The sequence below is a fragment of the Podarcis bocagei genome, assembly GCF_964188305.1.
Source record: "Podarcis bocagei genome assembly, chromosome: 4".
In the NCBI taxonomy this organism is placed as follows: Eukaryota; Metazoa; Chordata; class Lepidosauria; order Squamata; family Lacertidae; genus Podarcis; species Podarcis bocagei.
In genome coordinates, this window is record NC_138128.1 from 61,153,040 (window position 1) to 61,175,684 (window position 22,645).

General features: G+C 39.6%; 2 long non-coding RNA genes across 4 annotated transcripts in view; one reads left to right on the forward strand and one right to left on the reverse strand.

Moving 5' to 3' along the window:
• Window positions 1-22,645, reverse strand: part of LOC308586463 — a 96,480-nt gene that overhangs the window by 46,717 nt on the left and 27,118 nt on the right. The window contains exon 3 of one of the 3 annotated variants that reach the window (XR_014007894.1): window positions 4,664-4,785. The exons of the other annotated variants lie outside the window; for them this stretch is intronic. This is a non-coding gene — a long non-coding RNA (uncharacterized lncRNA). Of the gene's footprint in view, window positions 1-4,663; window positions 4,786-22,645 lie in introns of those variants that run through there. 3 annotated transcript variants of the gene reach the window in all.
• On the forward strand, window positions 3,738-21,525 carry LOC308586453. Its single transcript, XR_014007882.1, has 3 exons — window positions 3,738-3,878; window positions 6,037-6,139; window positions 21,315-21,525. It is a non-coding gene; the product is annotated as an uncharacterized lncRNA (long non-coding RNA).

Sequence of the window (22,645 nt, forward strand, 5' to 3'; positions counted from 1 at the left end):
GAAAGCGAAAGCAACAAATTTATACAGGGTACTGTTGTGTTTCAGTGCTCGAGTTTGGGATGCAGCTATGTATGTTTATGCCAGAATCCAGGTCTGAAACATAAGGCCCTGTTAGGGCTGCCACAGGCCCTCCTTTATGCACCATCACCTTGGAAGGTGGGGCAGTGAGGAGAGCTTCCAGATCTGTTTTGGACTCGGGGGGATATGATCTAAAAGGGATCGGGGGGGGGGACACACCTGCCCCCAAATATTTTAGACTGAGGCCTCCTGCCTGCAATCTAGAGTGGTTTAACAATAAGTCTCTCTTCACTGGTAACTCTGAGGCTCTGGGAGAGAAATACGGGCCTCCCACCAATTCTCAGCACCTTTAACAAACTGCAGTTCCTGGAACTCTTGGGGGAAGCCATGACTGCTTAAAGTGGTATCATAGCACTTTAAATGTTTGGTGTGAATGTGGCCTTGGTGAGATTGCTCTCCCCTTTATATCCGTGTGCGTGCGTGCGTGTGTGTGTGTGTGTGTGTGTGTGTGAGAGAGAGAGAGAGAGATTTTTGTTAAGTTCCGTTCCATTCTCAACTTGGCTTTAGTTCTTTGCTGGAACAAACTGCCTTGTCCTTTTGAATTTAGGTTGATCTGATAGGCCTTGGTAATCTTCTATGTGTTCATTCAAAGCTATGTTCGATTTTTGTTTATATTACAGATTCTCCCACATAGATATTAAGGCAATGAAAACAAGTTTTCCATCCAAAACAATTACAAAGAAAAAGCAAGCAAACAAGCATAGGTTTGCAGCAAAACTGCAAAGGAAGTCAACTAAAGGTTTAAAAGAGGAAGGAGAAGAAAGTTAGATTTAATTGATGCCAATTAAGACTCACTCTCCTTTGCAGCAGGAATATGAAGGAATCACACATTAGGTCTAAAGGATATATCCAATTTTGTTCTACCACAAAAGAAGAATGCTTTAATTTTTGGCTTACATGGGTACCCAATGTTTATTCTGAGCTCCTAGATTGGGGGTAAGGATCAAATCCTATTCATCTTGAACTCAATGGTTAACCTCCCAGTGGTTTCAAAACACAATCTTTGATCCTTCTCACTGGCAAATGAATCTCTTTTACCACACAGACAAAAACACATTTCTCAAACCAAGCCTTCTATCCCTGTCATTTTTGTCCTAGATTGTTTCTAGGACATAAGGGTAGCACATCTTGGCAGAAGAGAACTTCTAATATCTGTGCCATATTTTATAGTACAGCCTTTGCCAACCTGGTGTCCTCTAGATGCTTTTGGACTATAATTCCCATCAGCCCCTCCTTCCATTAGAGCTTATACTCAGGTCTAAAAACTTTTCATGTAAGGGAACTATGAGAAGGGACAGTGTGAAGAAAGTACAGAGTCCTTTAGATTCACTATCATTCAACCTGCATTGCCCAGCAAGACTACAAACTCATACCCTCCAACATTTCTCTGCTGAAAATAGGGACATCCTAGGCAAAAGTGGGGCATTCCAGAATCAAATAAGAAACCAGGATGGTTTCTGTAAATCCATGACTGTCCCTGGAAAATAGAGATACTCAGACGGTCTGCAAGCTAGCCCACCAGAAAGATTTTTCGCACTAGATGCTACCCAATACTCACTGTCTGGTTCCTGCAGCTTATAGCAGTGCAACACTACCTACTTTGTTGCTAAGCCATAATATTTTCCTAGGTAAGGTAGCCATTTTGCTGAATATAAGCAAATACGTGTTGCAATCAAGATGGTAGAACAGCATTGGGAATGGTAGTGTAATAACAGCAGCTGGAGAAATGGGACTAGGCTGGGGGGAGGGGACAGATGGGCTTCTCAGAATGATGTTGGGTAGAAGGCAGAACTCTTCCCCCACACCTGAACCAAATACTCTCCTACAGCCAATCCAAAATTAAAATAGTCGTTCACAGCCTTGGATCATATATTCAGAGAGACACAAAGCTTACTACCAGGTCTAAGAAGTTCACATACAGCATACCCAACACATTGTAATTTTATGTTATTTTAAAAAACCCAAACTTTAGGTGTCCAGCCCAGAATGGATTGGCTATTTATTTTACTCTTTTATTTGTACTGGTATAATATAAAATTCTGAAAATCATGTAGCAGTTTCAGGTTAATTTGTTGTTATATTTGCCAGCTTATTTCATTGCATTATTAAAACATTTAGTACCGTATGTGTCATTAATATTCCAAAATGTAATTAGCATATTTAATCAAAAACAATTAGGAGCAAGCACTGCTTCCCTTTTTAAGTAATAAAATATTTATGGCTGGAATAAACAAAATGAAAGCCAAAAAGCACTTTGAGGTGTTGATTTTGTATGTGCGGAGGGGAGGGGGGTGCGGATAAAAGGGGGAAAGGAAACACATGAGAAAGAAGATAACTTCTAGTGCATAACTGCCTCTGGTGGATTTCTTCCATGGTTTGCCTCTTGGGAGTTTCAATCATTGTGTGTCAATTCCAAAGAAATAAAATTTCATTGTGGTTCCTCAATACCATAATAATACTATAATAAAAGAAGATACGTGAACTGAGCAGAGTTGTGTAAATCCCACCTTGAATTAGCTTTGCCTGGTGAGATCTTCCTTGTGGGCTATAAACACCGTGAATGCTGATTAGGGCTTGAGAATCTTGACACTAGAAACTTGACCAGAGAGGCAATAAAATTAAAAAGTAATTGATCTTATCAGAACTCTGCTTCACCATCCTCATTGCTGGGCTCAGGCGGGGGCTGCAAAAACACCTTCTTCATATTTTTCCCCATTTTTCTTTATTGTCACCATGTGTCGCATTGCTTTAGAGGTATCACGAGCAGTGAGCATCTAGGACCCTAAATAACTCCACTAAACACTCAAGTGCTCAGTCTTTCCCACACGCGGATTAGTAATAAAGCACAGGATACCTGATAAGTCCCAGTATCACCTCTTTGTTTGTACTCAGCAGTGCATACACTTAGACTTAATTGTATTCAGCAGGGCTGAATATATTTCCAAAATTTGTATTTGGGTGCTTTTAATCTGAAAAAACAGAGTTGGCAATATAACTGGTTTGACAGGATTCTAGAAAGTAGAGCTGGGGCCAGAGAAGCTTCACATGATTTCAAAGTAGTAAAATAAAATGTAACGTTTAAAATTTAAAACCAAAACCAAATACAAATTATTGTATTTGAACAATGTCCACCATTGTTCCCATATGCTCCCACCGACACAGCAGGATTTCACCTTCCCTCTACTCCCATGGAAGGCCTGGCTCATGGTGTGTAAGAAAAAGGACCCAGAAATGGAGACAGCAGGAAAGACCCTGGCCAGCTCCATCACCCAAGTGTTCTTAGAAGTGAGTGAATTAAGGACCTGGCTTGGTTGTCATGCCAAAAATGGACAGTGGTATTGGCAAGCTGCTCGGACAAAAACCATATTAAACTGCAGTAAGGGATAATTCCAGAGAGTCCAATCATGAGTTAACCCTTTGGCCTGCCAAGATTCGGACCAGTGTACCAACTATTCTGGAAAAAAATACACCAAAGAGCCAGACATTGGAACCTGGAGTTCAGCCTGGAGTCTGTGGCTGTCCCTTCAGAATGAAACCTCATGGAAATGCTTCAAAAAGTCTCCCCATACCTGCAAATCCTCCTGCACATCCTACGTGACTCATACATGGTGATGAGGCTTGGAGAGACCCTTTGTGATATCACAAAGCCACCTCAGAAAGACCCATCTGGTGGGCAGCAACTCGGCAAGTGAAACTGAAGTGCCCCACCATCTCCAGAAATCCCTCATCCACACCTGAAGCTCTGACAGTTTCTCAGGTGGGTGACTGCATCAGTTCAAGGCATCCTAGTCAGCGCCTAGGTAGGCAACCTTTGTAAGAAGGCCCCTGGTCTCCTTCCCTGTCAGTTGCACCCCTGAATTCTCCTACATCCTTGTGAACTTCCTCATAAGGAGATAACATGTCCGGCTTCCACACTGACCCCTGCATGTGGCTACATACCAGATATCAGGGTATGTTGCTTCCTCACTCTCTTATTCAGCAGCTACATGCCAGCATTGGAAATGCATTCCTAGCCCGACCTAGCAATGCCAGGTCTTGAACGGGGAACATTCTGCATGCAACACATGTGCTCTGTCAATGAGCTGCATCTTTCTCTCTCTCTCACTGCCCCCCAGATCATATTTCCCCACCCCCAAATGTTGTACTTTTTCTTCCTGTTGTAGAATTCAGGCTGTTTTCCTTCAAAAGAACCAAAATAATATATTTCAAAATACTATGTTGTAATGCTGCTGCCCCAAAGCATGTGGAGGAAAAAGTATAGGGAATAGGAAAACTTCTGAAATGCAGAAAACGTTTGTTTACGTCTCTAAAGAAAACAGAGTGAAAGCAAACCAGCAAATAATATATACAACAAGTCTCATGGGTAAAATTTAAACTTAAGCCCATGCTTTAACAAATTAAGAGCTAAATAATTTGCCAGTATTATAGTCCAGGCACATGAAAGCACTTCTGGAAATGAGATATATCTGCGTTTTAACAATTATATTTCCTGCACAGACAAAAAAAGAGAGAGAGAGAGCACGTACAATATATGGTTTTATTTTGATGAATGCTACTGTAAATTACTATTAACCCTTCAGGGCCCCAGGAAATGATGTGGTCATTTGTAGCTGAGTCTGCCTGCTTTCTGTCCTTATATCTGGGAAGCAACTGAAGGAGACTGATAAAATTCAGTTTTTCAATAAGAGAATGTCATCAGGGACATCTCTGTGAATAAAAAGAGAGACGCAAAGGTTACCTCGTGTACCCTTGTAGCACAGTACATAGTGCTACATTTGAAACTTTAATTTATTGGGGGGTGGGGGGAAGAATCAAGTGTGGTGGTCAAATGGTTAAATTTTGCTCAGTAATTTTTTCATTTTTGTTAGTCATGAATATATCCAACCATACAGAGGCCATCAAAATCTTGCCACTAGAGACTATAAAGTCTACTTACATAGGGTTCCTGGGATTTTTCATGTTCTTATGGAAAATATCTCTGAAATCCCTGAGCTGAAAATTTTGATCTCATTTGTGGATGTGAGCGATACTGAGAAAGGGTTGAAGAGTGAAGAGAACACTTTTCTCGCATAATTTCATTTGTCAGGAGAATCTTGACGCTGACATTGGAAGAGTGATTTAATTGATTTTAATCATACACCTGAGATTGAGAAATTGAGCCCTCTGTCCTGAAAAATAATTCTAGGCTTCCCTGAGAATGTCTAATTCGCAGCTAATAGTTTCTTTCTCCCCCGCTCCTTGAAGTTTTGTTATGAAGTTTAGGAATGCAGATGAAAGACTGACACAAAGAAATATTTACCACAGCCTCCAGATTAGCAAATCACTCTCACAGCTTCAGTGCATACATACATAATAGAGCTGGAGCAGTGTTTTGGACAGTAAACCCATTAACAATTTATGTTTTGCATATGGGAAATAGACAGCAATATGGTTTTCTGCATTGGGAATCATTCATAATGATTAATATCCTGGGATCAAGGGAGGCTAGTCAGGCGTTCATCAGGGCTGCAAACTGAAGTGGTCTAGTCAGGGCCAGCCCTACCAGTAGGGAGAGGGAGACGGCTGGTTTGGCTATCACGAAAAGGCACCAGATTTTTAATTTTCAAAATTATTGTGATTATTATGATGGACAATAAATAATGGCAAGGAAGGTCGTTGTGCTGTTTTGTGGAATTTCTCAGCTGCCCTGAATGCTTGACTTTGGGGGTGGGGGGCACAATTTGCTGCTCCACTGTCTTGGGCCTGATGGAAGAAAAGAGGTAACCTTTTCTGTTTGTGAAGGTTCAACTCTTGTCACTTTCATCCTGCCCAACTAAATGTTGTACCATTAAAGAATATGAACATGTCTAAACATATAAGTTTAAGCCGGATGACTTGCTGAATGTCAAAGAGCCAAAATATTTCACACCTGCCTGACAGGAAAATGACCTTCATGTACTATTATTAACTATGATTCAGGTGGGATTAAGGTCAGCAAGATTCCCCACCACCACCATTCAAGCCAAATGTTCTAATGATGGACGAGAAATATTTAGCATTGCTCTGCAAGATTCCCATACAGGTTTGTGATGTTAAACAAGATATTCAAAATATGCTTCTTTCCCTCCCATGGCCTAGCACATTTGCATCAAGGGTTCGAATAAGGAAAGCCCTCCACAATTCTATGATGTCATATTCCAGTATTGCTGAATGTTTTACAGCCTGCACATTTGGTAATAATGGGTGTTTTGGGGGGGGACGGATGGACCGAAAGCTCTATCCAGAGCTTGTCTGAGGCCTGGGGCAGGAGTCTTGTTAGAATAAAGTTATAAACTCAAACAAAAAAGCAGCCTGTCCCTGGTGGGAGTCTTTGGCCAACTTAGCCCTCTGAGGCCTGGGACCTGACTTTATCATTTCCCTCAGTTTTTCTGCTCCCTCCTGTTCTCCAGAATCTCAGGCCCACTTGTCCTGTGCCTTGAACCCATGCCATCCCAAGGTTGAGAGAATGCTCTAGTGTGAGGATGCTGCATTCTGTAGTAATATCCCCCTTTGGGGCAAGGGGGTTGAGACAGTGGCTGTAGTGATGTGCATGATGTCCATTTTAAAAAAACTCTATGAATGTCACTATCATCTAGGAGAGTTCATACCAGGCTGTGGGGACCAGTGCATGCTATGCACCAAGACCAGGGCTTCATTAGATATTAGCGCCATGGAAGAAATCTGGAATATGTGAAATGATAACAGAAAAAAGTGCCTTGGAGCAATTGCAGAGTGCCGTTCCTTCAAAAGCAGATTACACACATCTGTGAGAATTTTGAGGGTAGGAGCTGAGAATCCAGGCAGGTTTGAAATCTGCTAGCTCTCATTTTAGAGATTAAGCATTGCATGAGATTAACTGCAATTTTGATTTTTCTTCTAGTTAAAAATAATGTTAGAAGATGGAATCCACACACACACACACACACACACACACACACACACACACACTAAAATGTGCTGACTTTTAACACGAGCTAATCGATGCAACCATTGCAACAGATGTAAATTAGCTAGTGGCAGCATTATGGTGTATGCACCCATCCATACAAGTGGATCTAGGACATGCAGATGTGACCAAGATGCTTAAATTTCACGTGACTAGTAGCCCTGTGAAATAATTTCATTTTGTTGCTGTTTTGCATGCTCTTCTATTGCAAAGCAAGCAAGGCAGAGCTGAAAGGATTATCCTGAAAGGCTTGCATTTGTCAGGTCTACAATGAAGATGTTCTGAGTCTTCCATCTGAGCATGCACTCAGTGACCGGCCCAGCATAGTTGCAGAATGGTCCTATTTATAAGCAATGGTAAATCCTTGCCAGCACAAAGCTGTCCCATTCTTAATAGCTTTAGAGATGCAATGTGAGCCTTAAAGGGCATGGCTAGTGGTTATTCTCCCCTCTCCCCTCCATGCTCTCATATGCTGCCCTACCCTCTTTATGGGCTTCCTGAAGCAGCAACATGTGGGGTTGCATCTGAATTGGTGGAGGCATTTGGACTCACATCAGAGATCACCAGTAACTGATGAGGGTGCTATCTTAATTTAACAACCATAAACCACTGAGAAAACCCTTCTGTAATATTTAGCAAATATCATAAAGTTAGTTAGTAATTAGAATAACCCAGATAGCATTTCCTCCGAGTTTCCCCTTAAAGTACTTCGTTCTGGGGGGAAAGGTAACCATCTATTTCACCACAGTAATCAGTATTTCATATTGCAATCATTCATTTTTGCTAACTTGTTAAATCTAGCATCATACAGTATGCAATGGAAGAAGAAAGATACGCAATCTGGGTGTCTGACTGGGGAAAGGTCTTACGCACAGTGCACAAATTTGCACAGACTGATTGAACCCAAATGCTTGTATAATAATCAGACAATGTTTGTAGAGTGATTTGAAGGTGAAACATAGTGTGTGGAACATTATTCATTATTATTATTTTATTTTATTATAATATAAAGGGTCATTGTGCAAAGAAGCACAACAATCTTTATGATGCCCATTCATTTTGCTGACTTTTTTGTTATTATCCTCCTTTGGTGATTAAGTGTCATTTGTCTTATAATTTTAATGTTATCTTTAACACACATAATAAAGTTTACATAATTATAGCCTATTAATATAATTTGCATGCATGTTACCCGGAAGGCGAAGAAAATGTTTCATCACCAGGCATGTAATTTGCCTTCTTTAACTATTTTTTTTTATCATCTTCATCAATAAATTGGCAGCCTTAATAAATGAAGATAACCTCACTAAATTCTCTTTGGATTCTTTTCAAGGATTCTGAGACATAGAGAATGTGGCTACGAAATACAGTAGGTGTTAAAACACCGTCTCTTCTGCATAAAGTTTAAAATTTCCATACATTTGCCTTATAGAGTGTCAGCCAAAGCAAAAACAATGGCCACTTTTTGGGGGAGGGAGACACAGCACTTTCATAGCAAAGCTACTATAAGACTTTGACTTTTAAATAATGTACAGGCTGGACTCAGAGAAACAGGAATCAGCTTAAGGTTCAAAAGGTAGGTTCAAAATATTACACCATGTTTTGCAAAAGTGTTAATGTGTCCCTCCACCCCCTTCCCCTTTCTTGGTAAATGGCAAACGTTTACAACCCAACTAAAACAGTGCCAGGAGAAATCCTGTGTTTGCTCTTTGGAAGATATTCAATAAATTATAGTGAGCTGCAAATGTCATTGGATAGGGAATGGAAAGAGCTTTACCTTTAAGTCTTTAAGTAAAGACTTGCAGCTGGTGCAGCCGCTCAGTAATCCCTAATGATAAGCTCCTTTTAATGCGAGGGTGAGGCAGTTTTCACATGGATACTACTGCATTAACCTTACCCTAGGTATGGTGCAGGTGAAAAGCAGCCGTGTACTCAGCAGCTTTTCCTACCCCTGCTTTATTCCCCTAATGCATCTCAAGCCTCCTGTAAAAGATCCCCTTATACCAAGGCAAAAAGATTGCAGTTCAAGCCTATTATCAACAAAAACCTGCCAAAGGGGCTACATTGTCAGACTTTATGGTGGTACTAACTATTCTGTTGTTCTCAGGAGACCAAACTTAGACCATTAAATTCCCTTCATTTGTGATATCAGTGACCTGGACGGCAGACATAGGTCTTTTGATGTAAAAATGCTACTGCAGGAATCAATGGTACCATCTAGTTTCCCCTTAACGTATATCATAAAAGTGTAATGGTGCTCTTCCAAAGAAAAAGTGACACTCCTCTTGTATAATACAATTATACGAGGATGATGTTTTCCGGGGAGTTTATTTGATATTATGATGTGCAGAGCCTTTGCCCATTAAAATAAACTATGAAGCTGACTTCACTCTATTACTTTCAGTAGGCTAAGTGTATTGTCTCTAGTAGAGTATAGATAATTTTCATGCAACAGGGAGCTATTTCCATATCCTCTTCATGTAACAGATGAGCTTATAAATAGGCTTGGATTTACTCAAAAACCAACAAATGCACTGTCTACAGACACATTTAAGACAAAGGCTGTTTTCCAAATGGTCTTCTTTGATATGGTGGTTCCCATGAAATGCTTAGTTGAGTTGACGGATTCCCACTATTTATAGTAAATGTGCCACATATTGAAAAATTGCATTGCTTTTTTTTCCTCCCTGGAAGATTGCCCCCCACCACCACCACACACACATCATTTCTATCAGAAGACCCTTCATGTATACCCAGAAATCCTCAGAGCTAAAGCTATTAGTAAACAACACACAGTGATAGCTCACTAGCAAACAGTGAACAGGTTTACAATTAATGAAATTGCTGGAACAGAATAAACAGAAGAGGTAACTATGGTTGCACGTTCATGGTTTAGCACAGACAACAACAACTCTGCTTGGATGATGCATTCTGCAATGATAACCTCCTGAAGCAAAACATTATATATATATATATAAAACACCCCAGCACCACCACCACAGTAACAACAAAATGAAAAATGATGCGATGCTCTGATGTTCCAGTGTTTGCCAGAGGCTCATGCATTCAGACTAAAACACTTAGAGGGGAAAGTGTGAAAACTAGTTTTATTGCTCTCCTATGCAGGGTTTAGAGAGTAATTTTTAAATGGTTCCATTTTATACTGTAGGGGCAAAATTAAAGCAGTCATAAGTCTCATTGCAGTCTTCATTTTCTCCTTTGCTCCCTTCATGCAAGTAACTTGAGACTTCTGAATCCATTAGGGAGAGCAATACCTACAGCAACATTCACCTCTCTAGAGGGGAGGGATGTATATTTTTCTTTGCCAGCCTTTCCCTTTCTCTCTCTCCTAATTCAAGACCCATCTGTAATAGTGGCAATAGCTTTTAGCCTAGGACTGGTAAGGCTCAGGTTATTCATGGGATGAGCCATAATACAGTGAGCCATAGGGTGAGGTGGAAGACTTTTGGCTAATCAGTGTGCAACACAATAGCCCAAAAGGGAACATCACAACCCTTGGCTTCAGTCCTTTTTCTAGGCATCCACCTCTTTTGCATGGTTTGGAAACAGAATCCCATCTCTTTTTAGCCATATGGCCTATTTGTACATTTGCACATCCAGTGCAGTTGATTCATACATGGTACTCAGTTTCTGCACATGGAGTTGGAATGCACCAGCTATATCATAGCAGCTGCACCTGCACATAACACTAAGCAGTAGTTTGTGTAACAAACAATGAGTTGTCCGATAGACAAGGCTTGTTTCTCCAAAGCTTGATTTCTTTTCCAATTGCTCTTGCCTTGTGCTTCTGTAGCTTAAAATGAACATAAGTGGTGGAATGGCCAAACAAACCATGGGTTAAGCAAGACTGTTGGGTTCAGACACAATGCTGAGCCATTACTAAAACAAGCCATAACTCATAAATCAACAATAAACCATGACTTCACGTTGTGATTTATGCCCCCCCCCAAATCACATTCTTCAGGGCTTGGTTCACTCATTAAAACTAACAATAGTTAGGATAAACAAACCACGACCTAGCATTATGTGTGAACCAGGCAACTGTGTATTTCAAATTCCTCAGGGAATACTTATTGGGCTGTATGATTTTCTAAATGTGAAAATGACCCTTGGCTTCTGTGCCTCCTGTTCTTCCCAATGGCTTCTAGTTTCCTAACTCCCCATAACTTCTTTTTAGGTAAATCATCCCTGTGTGCTCCAGCTATCCCTTTACCACCATCTCATTTATCTCGAAGTTATAAAGAAATTAAATCCTAGAACAAAAAACAAAACAAAAACCCTTGATATTTGCAGCTGGAATACATTAACTATGCAAAGCACAATTCTACAGATTGTGTAATTGGATAATCAGACCACCAAATTTTCATTTCCTGGTTGCTTAATGTCATTTTTTAAAAAAATGTATAGCAATCTAAAATGCAAGCTTTCTTAGAGTGACAAAAAGGGATTATTCCAAGTTAAAATATTAGAAAACCATACATTGGAGGCAACCTGTGCCAGATTTCAAAGCAGCATGTTCACTTGTTCCTTCAACCTTGGTATTATTGCTTCTAATAATGGTCCAAAGGTTGTGGCCACTGTACCATCAAGAATAGGAAAATTTGTTCAGTTGGCATGTTTTGCAGTCTCTTAAACTGATTGTTCATGATTTCTTAGGTAAACACTAGGCTATAAAAAGCACAAGCTCTGAAGAAGTAAAGTGCCATGTATTATTATTATTTAACCATAAGAAATCAAAGCCTCTGGCCACTTCACTTCCTTTACAGCTCATAACACCTTCTACAGAAGTTTCAGAAGCTAAAAGACTGACTCCACACCAGATCAGACCAGAGATACAGTAAAATAAGTCAAGGAAAATTCCCACCTATATATGGCTGAATGACTCCTTGAGCAATAAAATGTCATTAGTGACTATAAAATGCTACAGGGGGATGATGGAGGGCACTCTGAATTTGGCTTTCTACCAGTAAAGTCGGTACTGAGAACTCATGTGCCAATTTGCAGTCCCGCTGACTCTCTTTCTATAGCTATTTCATTTCTCAGTCATTGCCATAGTAATTTGATGCTCAATTTTTCCCCTTCCTGCATCAGTGCCACATATTTCACCTTGATACAATGATGACTGTTCCCCCTTCTCGTCCTTTTGTTAGCCTCTACTACTGTTTAACACGAACACGAGGGATTGCTGGCTTAGAGAAAACTTAAAAAGGGATGGAACCCCCAAAGGAACCTTAAGTTGCAATAACCCTCATCGTCATAGCAATGAAAAAGCTACCATTGACAGAAGTGGAGCGAAATTGTCCTCACAATGGTATGCACAGCAACTTATATATCTCTTTCCACCTCTTCTATTATCCTGTTAATTTTTGTTTCTGAAGTTTTTCACCATTTTATTAATGAGTCATGGTTCACCTAATGAACGATTTGTAGGGCTTATGGAAAGAACTTCCCAGATTCAAAACTATTATCTTCCCAAATTCAGGTAACTTATGCCGATAGCATTAGAGGATAATATGAGGAGCACAACAAATCATGACTTTGACCTTCTGCCTTGCAGCATCCGTCTTCGTGCCATAAACTGTGTTTCTCCTCTACCAGCTTGAAACAAGCATGCAGAGACAATTAGTAACACTGCTGTTCCTGAAATTAGGCAGTAATGAAAATAATGGCTGAGTACTGTGATTCAAGGAAAATACAAAATATTACTTTGAACATTCTGACAAAATAAAACAACAACAACAACAACAACAACAACAACAACAACAACAACAACAACAACAACAACAATTTATTTCTACCCCACCCTTCTGGCTGGGTTTCCCCAGCCATTCTGGGCAGTTTCCAACAAAAGATTAAAAATACATTAAAACATCAGTCATTAAAAACTTCCCTAAACAGGGCTGCCATCAGATGACTTCTAAATGTCAGATAGTTGTTTATTTCTTTGATATCTGAAGGGAGGGCATTCCACAGGGCGGACACTACTACCGAGAAGGCCCTCTGCTTAAATCCTTAGTGTTTCGGCTGAACCTGTCACATAACCATCAAGGAAATGTCTGATATTCTCATGCTGTATCAATGATCATTGGTGTCCTCACAGTATTTTAGAGTTTTAACATATTTGGCAGCACAATGTGCTGTGCAATGCAAAGCAATTGTGCCACAGACTTCACCGCTTAGAAATTCTGAACATTAAGCAGTATATAAATTTGTGAATTAAAACTGGTGAAATAGTCATGCTAGACATCCCCAACGGTATGTACTTCAGAGTGCTGTGAAAGTTCAATTAAATGCTCATGCATAACCATTTGCTTCAGTTTCTTAAATTCTACACATGCACGAAATATGGATGCACAGGGAATCCCTCTGCATATTACTGGATCTGCCAAATGTGTTGTTGACTCCAGAATTCTAGAGGAAATGAATTTCCAAGTGCCAGACTAACCAGGAACAGTTTTCTTAGAGGGAATTCAAAGCAATACTAGAGGCAGTCTCATATACATATTCTTACACAAAGAGCTAAGATGGGAGTATCTTTTCATTGTGGTCCTTATGATGGTCAATACACCAGTGTTATAGTTTCTTACAACTGAGCAGCGTAGTGGAGTCACTAATTTTGTTCTTATTGTATAGTATACTAAGCATGATAATCAATCCAGCCCTAGCAAGGGGCATAAACTCATATTTCTACTTGCTGGGAATTTAAAAAGTGCTTCTTCTTCTTCTTTAAAAAAAGTAAAATCTATGCATTCCAACAAAGGAGACCATGTTGACTTAGTTCTTCATTGTTTTCTTGTCAGAATCTGTTTTCCTCAATTAATGGCTCAAAATGCTTCTGATCTTAAAATGTGGATAAAATTATGCCAACCCTGTCTGCTCTTTTACAGGCAATTTGACAGCTCTGGTTCTTGCCAGCGTTCTATTTTTCTCTGCTATCTTATTCCTTCCAAATGCTATCTGGCAGTATGTTACTAAGAAATTAGCCTGCCTCCCTACCTCTGATTGCCCAGATGGACATCTTAGAAAGCTAGAGAAAAGCAACTTGACAACTGGAAACCAGCCAGTTCTCAGGAAAGATGCATTGCATTGAGCATAAGGGACCAAAATGTTAAAGAATTAAAGTAACAGAAGGTGTCAATGCTGAAAGAGTACTGATTAACAAGGTGGCGAGTTCAAGGGGAACTATTAGTATTTTACACATTTAGTATGTTATATACTAAAGCCTCTCATGCAGTAAGATGCATTAGACTCAGAAGAGAATGGGAAGTAGAAGCAACAGCACCAGTGGCACTGGTTATTTCTTCCCATGGCACTGGTTATTTCATCCCAAAGCAGCAATAAATTGCATACTTTCCAATTCCATATTTGAATTTGGACTGATGGCTTTTCAGCAATATAATGGTAGGCAAGTTTTGGGGTTTGTTTTTTAAAGAGGTAGTGCACTCAGTATTCTCAAACTGTTTTTTGGGTTCAACCCCTAAAATTCTGTGTTGCTGGTCCTCTGAAAGCCCACACAAGCTAGGCTGCATAATGGTTGACTACAGAACAGGTTGAAATCTAGCCCTCCTAGCTGCAGCAATACAAATCAACCCGCAAACCACTAGAGTCAATGCAAAAGTAGGTACAGACCAATTATTTGAGGTGTTTGTACTAAGAATTGGAACCACAATTTCCGGGGTGCTCAAGAAGAAAAGTGCATCTATCTCAGCATCACAGAAGCTACTGAGCTGCTCCTGTGTGGCACACCTGTATCAAAAGTTGCTTTGGAGGGTGTTGGGCACAGGGCTTCCAATGTTCCTCTGCAAATGAGACTGCTAAGGTTCTTCCACTTCTCTTATATTTCCTCTTCTACTTGCTGTGGTCAGCATAACTCTAGTTTTGCTCAAGAGTAGGAAAGGGAAGACGCGTCAGCTCACCTCTCTACCCCTCCACCTCCTGCTAAGCAGCAGTGACCCAAATGACTAGAGGTCAGCTGTGCAGCAGTGGCTTAGCCCACCATTTACTACTGGGAACAGTCACAACCTTGTGTGGTGCCTCGGAACGTCTAAAGTTATATAAACACATCCTTGCCGCAGCACTTGGCAGCCTCTATCTACAAGTGAGCCAGTCATCAGAACAAACCATTTCTGGTACTGGTGTTCTGGCAAAACAAACCTCTTTTTGCAACCCTGCATCTCAAACAGTCCCTTAGGGTTGGACTCTCTTTCCCATTAACTTCAGTGCAATGAAAATAGTTTGTTTTTAAATGCACTTTGATGTACAGAAGTCATGCTATGTTGGGTATGGTGAAATAAATTGTGCATCGCTCAATTACATCCCTCACACCCCAAATAAACCTATGTGCGAATATGACTCTGTTTGCCCTGAGTGAACGTCACAATTTCCACTAACGCAGAAGAGTCAACACTTCATTGCGTGGGCAACTAGCCTTAAATTTATTTAATCTCAGATACACACAATAATTTAGATTGCCAATAACTGGGACAAACCATCCCACCCTAATCCAAAGATTTTTTTTTATAGATTGTGTCGACAATCCCAGAACTGTTGAGTGCCTTGGGAGCGAGTAACAATACACAATGCTCCAGCACCTGAGCATTGTGCATTAGTGAATAGTGTGAAATAAGAATAATTTTCAATATGGCAAACACGAAACATGGGCTATGAATTCCAGTGCTAAGATCTGGTGGTGACATAAGCTGAGACTCAGAACAAAAATCCATCTAAATTGTTCTGAATTTAAACACTGGTTTTCATCCTTTTGGGACAATTTATGCTTTAGGCAGAGCTTTTCTACAAGGTTTCATACTGCATGTGTGCATATTATACCTCCAAATTGCCTCCAAGCTGACAATCTTTTCTGGTGCATTATGACTTTGCTGCCGAAGATCTACCTAGCCAAATTAAAAATAATCCCTAAAGAAAAAGAAAAGGAGGGGGACTTTCAACATGGCCTATTGTGAGGCACCTTTGACCTTGCAGAAGATATTCAAATCTTTAAGCAAGACTGCCAGTGGTAGCGCAAGCCCTGGACAAACACCCTGCATCTTGATTGATAAATATGCTATGTTTACCCTGTGATTACTGTAAAGTATTTTATGTTCTTGCTAATTTATTTGGCACTCTTAACCTGTTAGGTTATAAATTCAGCAGCATTTGATAATGAACCATGTTGAAATAAATCAGCATCTGGGGAGGGGGGCGGCGGCAGAATATCCTAAGGAACTCTGCAAAAGAAAAAGAAAAATCACTTCATATATCTCAGTGTATGAAAAGGTATGACAGCCAAGACAGACAGACATATTAACCTTTTATAAATCCTTGGCATCTAATCCCTGTAAGTATTACTTCATACAATTCTTCCAAAAAAGAGGCATATATAACATTAAAGCTCCATATCACTAGTAGCTTTATTACTGAAAGCCAACACTTATAGACAGCCTGAGAAGTCTGGGAGGCAGAGAAGACACATCTATGCTCGTATGTGTATTAGATGGATTTCCTTTTTAGATTGCATATCTCCAATTCTGTTTGGAAGCAAATCTGGTGTGTGTGTGTTTGCCTCTGTTTCATAGGGCACCTGGACAGACCTTAGTGGAACATGGGTCTCTATTAAGCTGCTGTTCAGTAGTTTGGTGGTATTCAGACAATATTGAAACATTCCCAAATGAACTTTGCAGGGAGACATTTTCATTCGCTGCCTCCCTCCTCATGCATATTAACAAATGGTATGCAAGGCCTCATTTAATTCACTGATTTTACATTCGGATCACTTTCTCTTTTACAGCTATTTTTACCGGGCTTCATTAATCTTTGTTGAATACAATGGCATACATCTTTAATGCGGCCGCTGTCAAGTCATATTTCAGTAAGAGCTGCAAACTGAATGACAGCAAGCAATATTAATAAATTTAACATAGACTATATCAATTTTTAACAGAATGAATGTGGAAGCTAAATGTATTATTTTTCGTTTAAATCATAGGGTTTATCGCCAGTTAAGTAGCAGCGATTTCAGGAAACTTGTGACGTGCCGTACAAATAGATTTACATCTCATTAATAAGTAAATTAGGCAAATGCCTTTCAAGTTCAGACAAGTACATAAGTGTAATCTCCATATTAAAGGAGTAGTCTTTGATAAACCACGGAGGAATTGCAGCAGCCAACTATGTGACATGTTGCCAGAGCCTGAACTCTTCCACATTCCCACCTTTAATTATACTGGTTCATTACTAAAGAGATAAGTGTCTCTCCAGTTAAGATTCTATAAATGAACACCATGAGGGCACCTCCCAAATCATTTTTGAAGAAACCATGAAAAGGTGATAACGGTTATGAAGGGGGGGGGGGACGACGACGACGAATTATCACCTGCTCTCTTTCTTCCTTCTCTGTAATAACATTAAAACATTAAGATGAATTCTTTTCTTAAAAAAAAAAAAATCTCAAAAAGGAATTGTCCATTCAGTAGCCTATTTTGTTTAAGATTGGAAAAGGTTGAGGAAAGGGGGGGGTGGTGCGAGAAGAAAACATTTGCGATTAAAAAAGAAAAGAAAAGAAAATTCTTCCATAAATCCCAACAGAGATAATTTGCTGCAAAATTTAAACCCAGTGAGAACTTGTCTGTCTGTGTTAAATAAAAAAAAGTTACGGTTGGTAGGAGACATGTTTTTGCAGTAGCTTTAGCGATTATAGGAAATTACATGCAAAGCCAGAGTTCTGATCCTAAGTTAATTTATAATTGGAAAAAACTTATTAATTAGCTATGGCATTCTAATTAAGAATTAGAATTAGAGGAGTGTGTGTTAAAAAGGCAGTCAATACCCAACTGTCAGTATATTTTTTTTATTAAAAAAACCCCTTCCAACAGCTCTCAGTCCACTTCCCCTCCCTTATTTTTTATATTCATATATATATATGCATGCTAGTGGGAACTATCTTTTCTAGAATATAGATAGCCAAAGAAATACGGTTAACAGGGATATATATTTAAGTCACAATGCACACCATTTCAAACATGGACTGCATACTTTTGACATTCAGAGCTTAGCTTGCATCTTTAACAAGTGCACATAAGGTCCTTTTGTGCATGTACAGGGAGGCTCCCAAATATGATCAGTACAGAACACACCAGACACCTTCCGAGAGGCATTTATTTCATGCATATGCAGAATATACAAAGATATGTAAGCACCAAGACAAAGGGGGATGATTCTACTCTTCCTGCCTCAGATGGGGCAGGATTAGACTGGTGTGCATCAATAGTTGTACTGTATGCATATCAGCAGTGCACAGTGATTTGTACTGAAAGGCAGATGTGGAAAATCCCCCCCCTTTTTAATCCCCTCCTCCCTGATAAAAAAAACCCCTCTTCCTATAAGCTGGCCGCAATGCTCCCTTAAAAACGCCATTGTGTCTCCTGATACTTACTTTCACAGTGCTAGAATATTTGAAAGGAAATTAAACATTGTGTGTGTGTGTGTGTGTGTGTGTGTGTGTGTGTGTGTAAGTTATCTACTTTAATGTTTATTACTCTGCTATGCAGTTTGTGTAAGGGAAAAATACCCCATTTTGAGACATATGCATTAATCCGAAACATACTGTTTTCTTAAATGAGAGAGAGAAATCAGTCGGGACTCATTTTTCATATTAAATATCATTATGTTAAAAATAATTGTTAAAAACATAAGCAGAACTCTAAAAAGAAATCTTGACAAGCTATTCCTTCTGACCCCCTCCTCAACCAAGTACTTTTTAAAAACTCACACCTGCATATTCCTCAATCTGAGTTTATTTTCAGGGTAATTCACACATAACAAGAAATCCTGGTTTGGCATGATGTGAACAGCAGTTCTGTCTGTCCAGCTGCCTGTCTATCTTGTTTGTTTGTTTCATTGCATCTATATCTCACCTTTACTCTAAGGTGGTTTGTATGGCTTTTCCCTGCCCCAATTTATCCCCACAACAACTCTGTAAGGTAGGTTATGCTAAGAAGTAATGACTGGCCCAAGGCCACCTAGTGAGTTTCATGGCAAAGGGGCAATTAGAACCCTAATCTCCCAGCTGCTAGGCTACCACTACACCACCCTGGTATGATATCATGTGTTGCAAAAGAAAAATAGGAAATAACATATTTAAATAGCCTATAATTAATTTAATTAATAGTTTTTTATATAAAAAATGCTTCCAGTTACCCCAATCATTAAAACATAGTAACAACCCCCCCCAAAAAAAAGAAATTGACAAAAGAACAATTGCTATTTGGCATCTAAGTAGGCAAACCAGTGTCTGCCTACAGTCACAGGTTAAGTCAGGTATCAGTGCTGCTTCAGATTACATCTGTACTTAATTAGAGTGTGCCATAGCTAAGTGAAATGCTGATTCAGACTGCTATTGTCCTATATGCTCAACATGTGAATGAATGGCCCCTACCCCTGTCTTCTGTCTGGAGAGTGAAGGATCAGAAGCAAACTTTCCCCTTCATTCTGCTCTCTTTCCATCAGCAACTGCATGGTGGTATTTGAATACATGCATCCCAACCCAAAGTGCTCCAGAGCTACATTGTGCACATGAGATCGAGTGCAAACGTAGGTGGGCTTTCTTATTCACTTCATCGCTGAATACATCATTGCTGCATGTGCAAAGCCTGTTGCTAAAGTTCAAGTGCATTAGACAATCTTTACTTGTGTGAGAAGTATGTGTGCATAGCATAATCCCTGTGTGTACACTGAGGACTCGGATTAAATTCTGGGATTTTAGGGGGAGGGCGTTTTAGCCATTTCTGCAAATCTTTAATGAAATAATAATTACATGTCAAAACAATGCAGATAGATACTGGTTCTTCCTAGGAAGATAGACAGATCTAATCACATTGCATTCAGGTAAAGGGCTTGGAAGTTTTCAGAAGCAATTGCCCGAACTGATGTGATCTCATAGAATGTGCACAAACATCTCAACTGCTTAAAGAAACAACAAGGCCAGTATTTTTCTGCAAGGGAACAGAGACCAGTTTGTCTAAGATTAAAACTTTACATAAATTGTAGGGAGAGGAGGAGCTATTGGGGAGGTTGGGGTTAGCAATTTAAACCAGGAGATAAAGAAACTATCACTGCAGAATCTATAGATAAGGTCGCTGGTCGCTGAAAGAACAGACAGGAAAAGTAGCAAATGTAAAAACGGGAACCTAAGAGAAAGAAAAAAATGGAAGAAGAGGAGAGCTGAAGAAAATGACATAGAAGGCAGAAAACTGAGAAAATAAAGTTGGGCAAGCAATGGAATGGGGAATATATTTATTATGGCTGGAAAACAGTTCAAGAGGCTAGCTGAAAGTGCCATGAGAGAATAAGAGGGGGGTTGAGAAAGAGGGATTTGAGAAACTGTGCTGATAGTGGTAAAGAATGGAGTGAGCAGGAAGAAATTGGGAAAGTGGCAAAGCCTTATTTATTGCCATGGATGTGAAGTATTGGCAGGAAGAGAAAGAATTCTGGAAACTAGGGTACAGTGAGACCAGAGTAACAGGTCCATATCATTTTCAGAAATACACGAACATACATACAATGATACATCAACTCTAAGACAGCAGCAAGGGCCAAGGCAGAGTTTGATTTAAACTAACTAGACAATTATTTTATTACAAGCTACTACTATATGTAATACAATTCAATATGAAACACTTCTTGCCTTGCAGAACCCTCTTATACTGATGGTGCAACTAACTCATGCAATTGGTCCTCCTAGTGCTATTGATCCAGTGAAGGCAACAGCTGACAGAGGAAGGTTGGGGGTAGTGATGGGAGAATCAGTCAGTTCCATTTTCTCTCCATTTCTCATTTTTTCAATCTTCAATTCAGTTGGAATTTTTTTTATATCAAAAAGTCCTCATGAAAATCGATCAGGATTTTAGAGAGAAATTCTCATTATATATGTCTGTATGCAATTTTGCCTAATATACACATATAATGCATTTTTGTATGCTATTTATGCACACTTTGCCCCAGTATATACACTTTTGTAGACATTTCTTGGCTGGAGAACTGCATTGCAAAATTTGGAGAAGTGCAGATTTTGAAGAATGGGTGTGTTTCAGGTCATGTATTGTTTTGGGAAGTTTGAACATTAAGTGCAAACGGAATGAAATTTATTTCCCATCCCTAGTTGGGGGACCTCCCAGAAGCAATTTTCATGGGGTGCTGGGTGTTATGGTGTTTGTGTGAATTGACAATAATTGCTTCTCACTTTCTTTGTTAACAGATGTCTTGGGCTGGATCAAAAAACCTTCGGTTTGTGCAAGGGCACCAGTTGGATACAGCTGGAGGAGTGGAGCCACAGCCCAGGAATGCCCCAAAGATTTCAAAATACATTCTGACACATCTTTCACCAATCAAAACTTTTTGTGGCTGCAGTATCTAAGACCTATGTTCTATGAATTTTGCAGAAATATAGTAAGCACAGTGGTACCTCAAGTTACAAATGCCTCAGGTTATAAATGCTTCAGGTTACAAACTCTGCTAACCTGGAAGAGTTACCTGGAGTTGAGAACTTTGCCCCAGGATGAGAACGGAAATTGTGCGCTGGCTGCGCAGTGGCAGCAAAAGATCCCATTAGCGAAAGCACACCTCTAGTTAAGAACAGTTTCAGGTTAAGAATGGACCTCCAGAATGAATTAAGTTCATAACTAGAGGTACCACTGTACATGGTTACATCTCTGATATCCTAATAGCCACAAACAGGAAATACTTGATTGTCCTGTGCAGTTTCTAAACTAGGCTCAGGACAGGATATGCTGCACAGAGGACAAAGAAGGAACAGTTACTTAAACACATCCATTTTCATGAGGTCAGTGGTGAAAGCAAGGCAAATCAGGCTGGAGTTGGCTCAATTGACTATGATACAGGAGCCACAGTCATAGTTCAGCTTCCTGATCTTGATATAAACTAGGAAAACTAAAGGAACAATCCCACGCCCACAAGGATTTAGTGCTGATAGGTCCTAGGCATATGAGATGGTTATGTAATAGGACAAAGGACTAGAGACCAACACCAAAAAAATCATCATCAATCTTTTCTGACTCAGGATCAACTCATGTTTCACTTTTTAAAACTTTTTGTGCCTGAGTTGAAATACTAAAATGGCAGGCAGCTCTCTCAGTGCTACAGCTGCTATGAATTAGCTTCTCCATGGCAATCCTCACTTCCTACAATAAGACTGTCCAGTAGAACTCACCCTTTGAATAGAAAGGACTATGTCATGTCTCCTTATGTGGTCACTAGATTCTACAAGGGGGGCAGGGAGATATTTGTAACACTTAGACCATCATCTTAGTTGCCGATATGATAATATTGCCAATAATAATAATAATAATGCAACACTCACAAATGCACACCTCTACATATTTTTAAAAGACTGGAATGTTAACATAAGGTGAAGAGCAGATGCAGTTCCAGTATTATCTATGCCAGTTTTTGCAAGATGTTCAGTATGTCCTTCAAAGATCATCAGTAACACCATTCACCAATGTTAATTAATTATATCCTTTCATTAAAAAGATGAATTAGATTGAGTCTAATCAATATATTTAATGA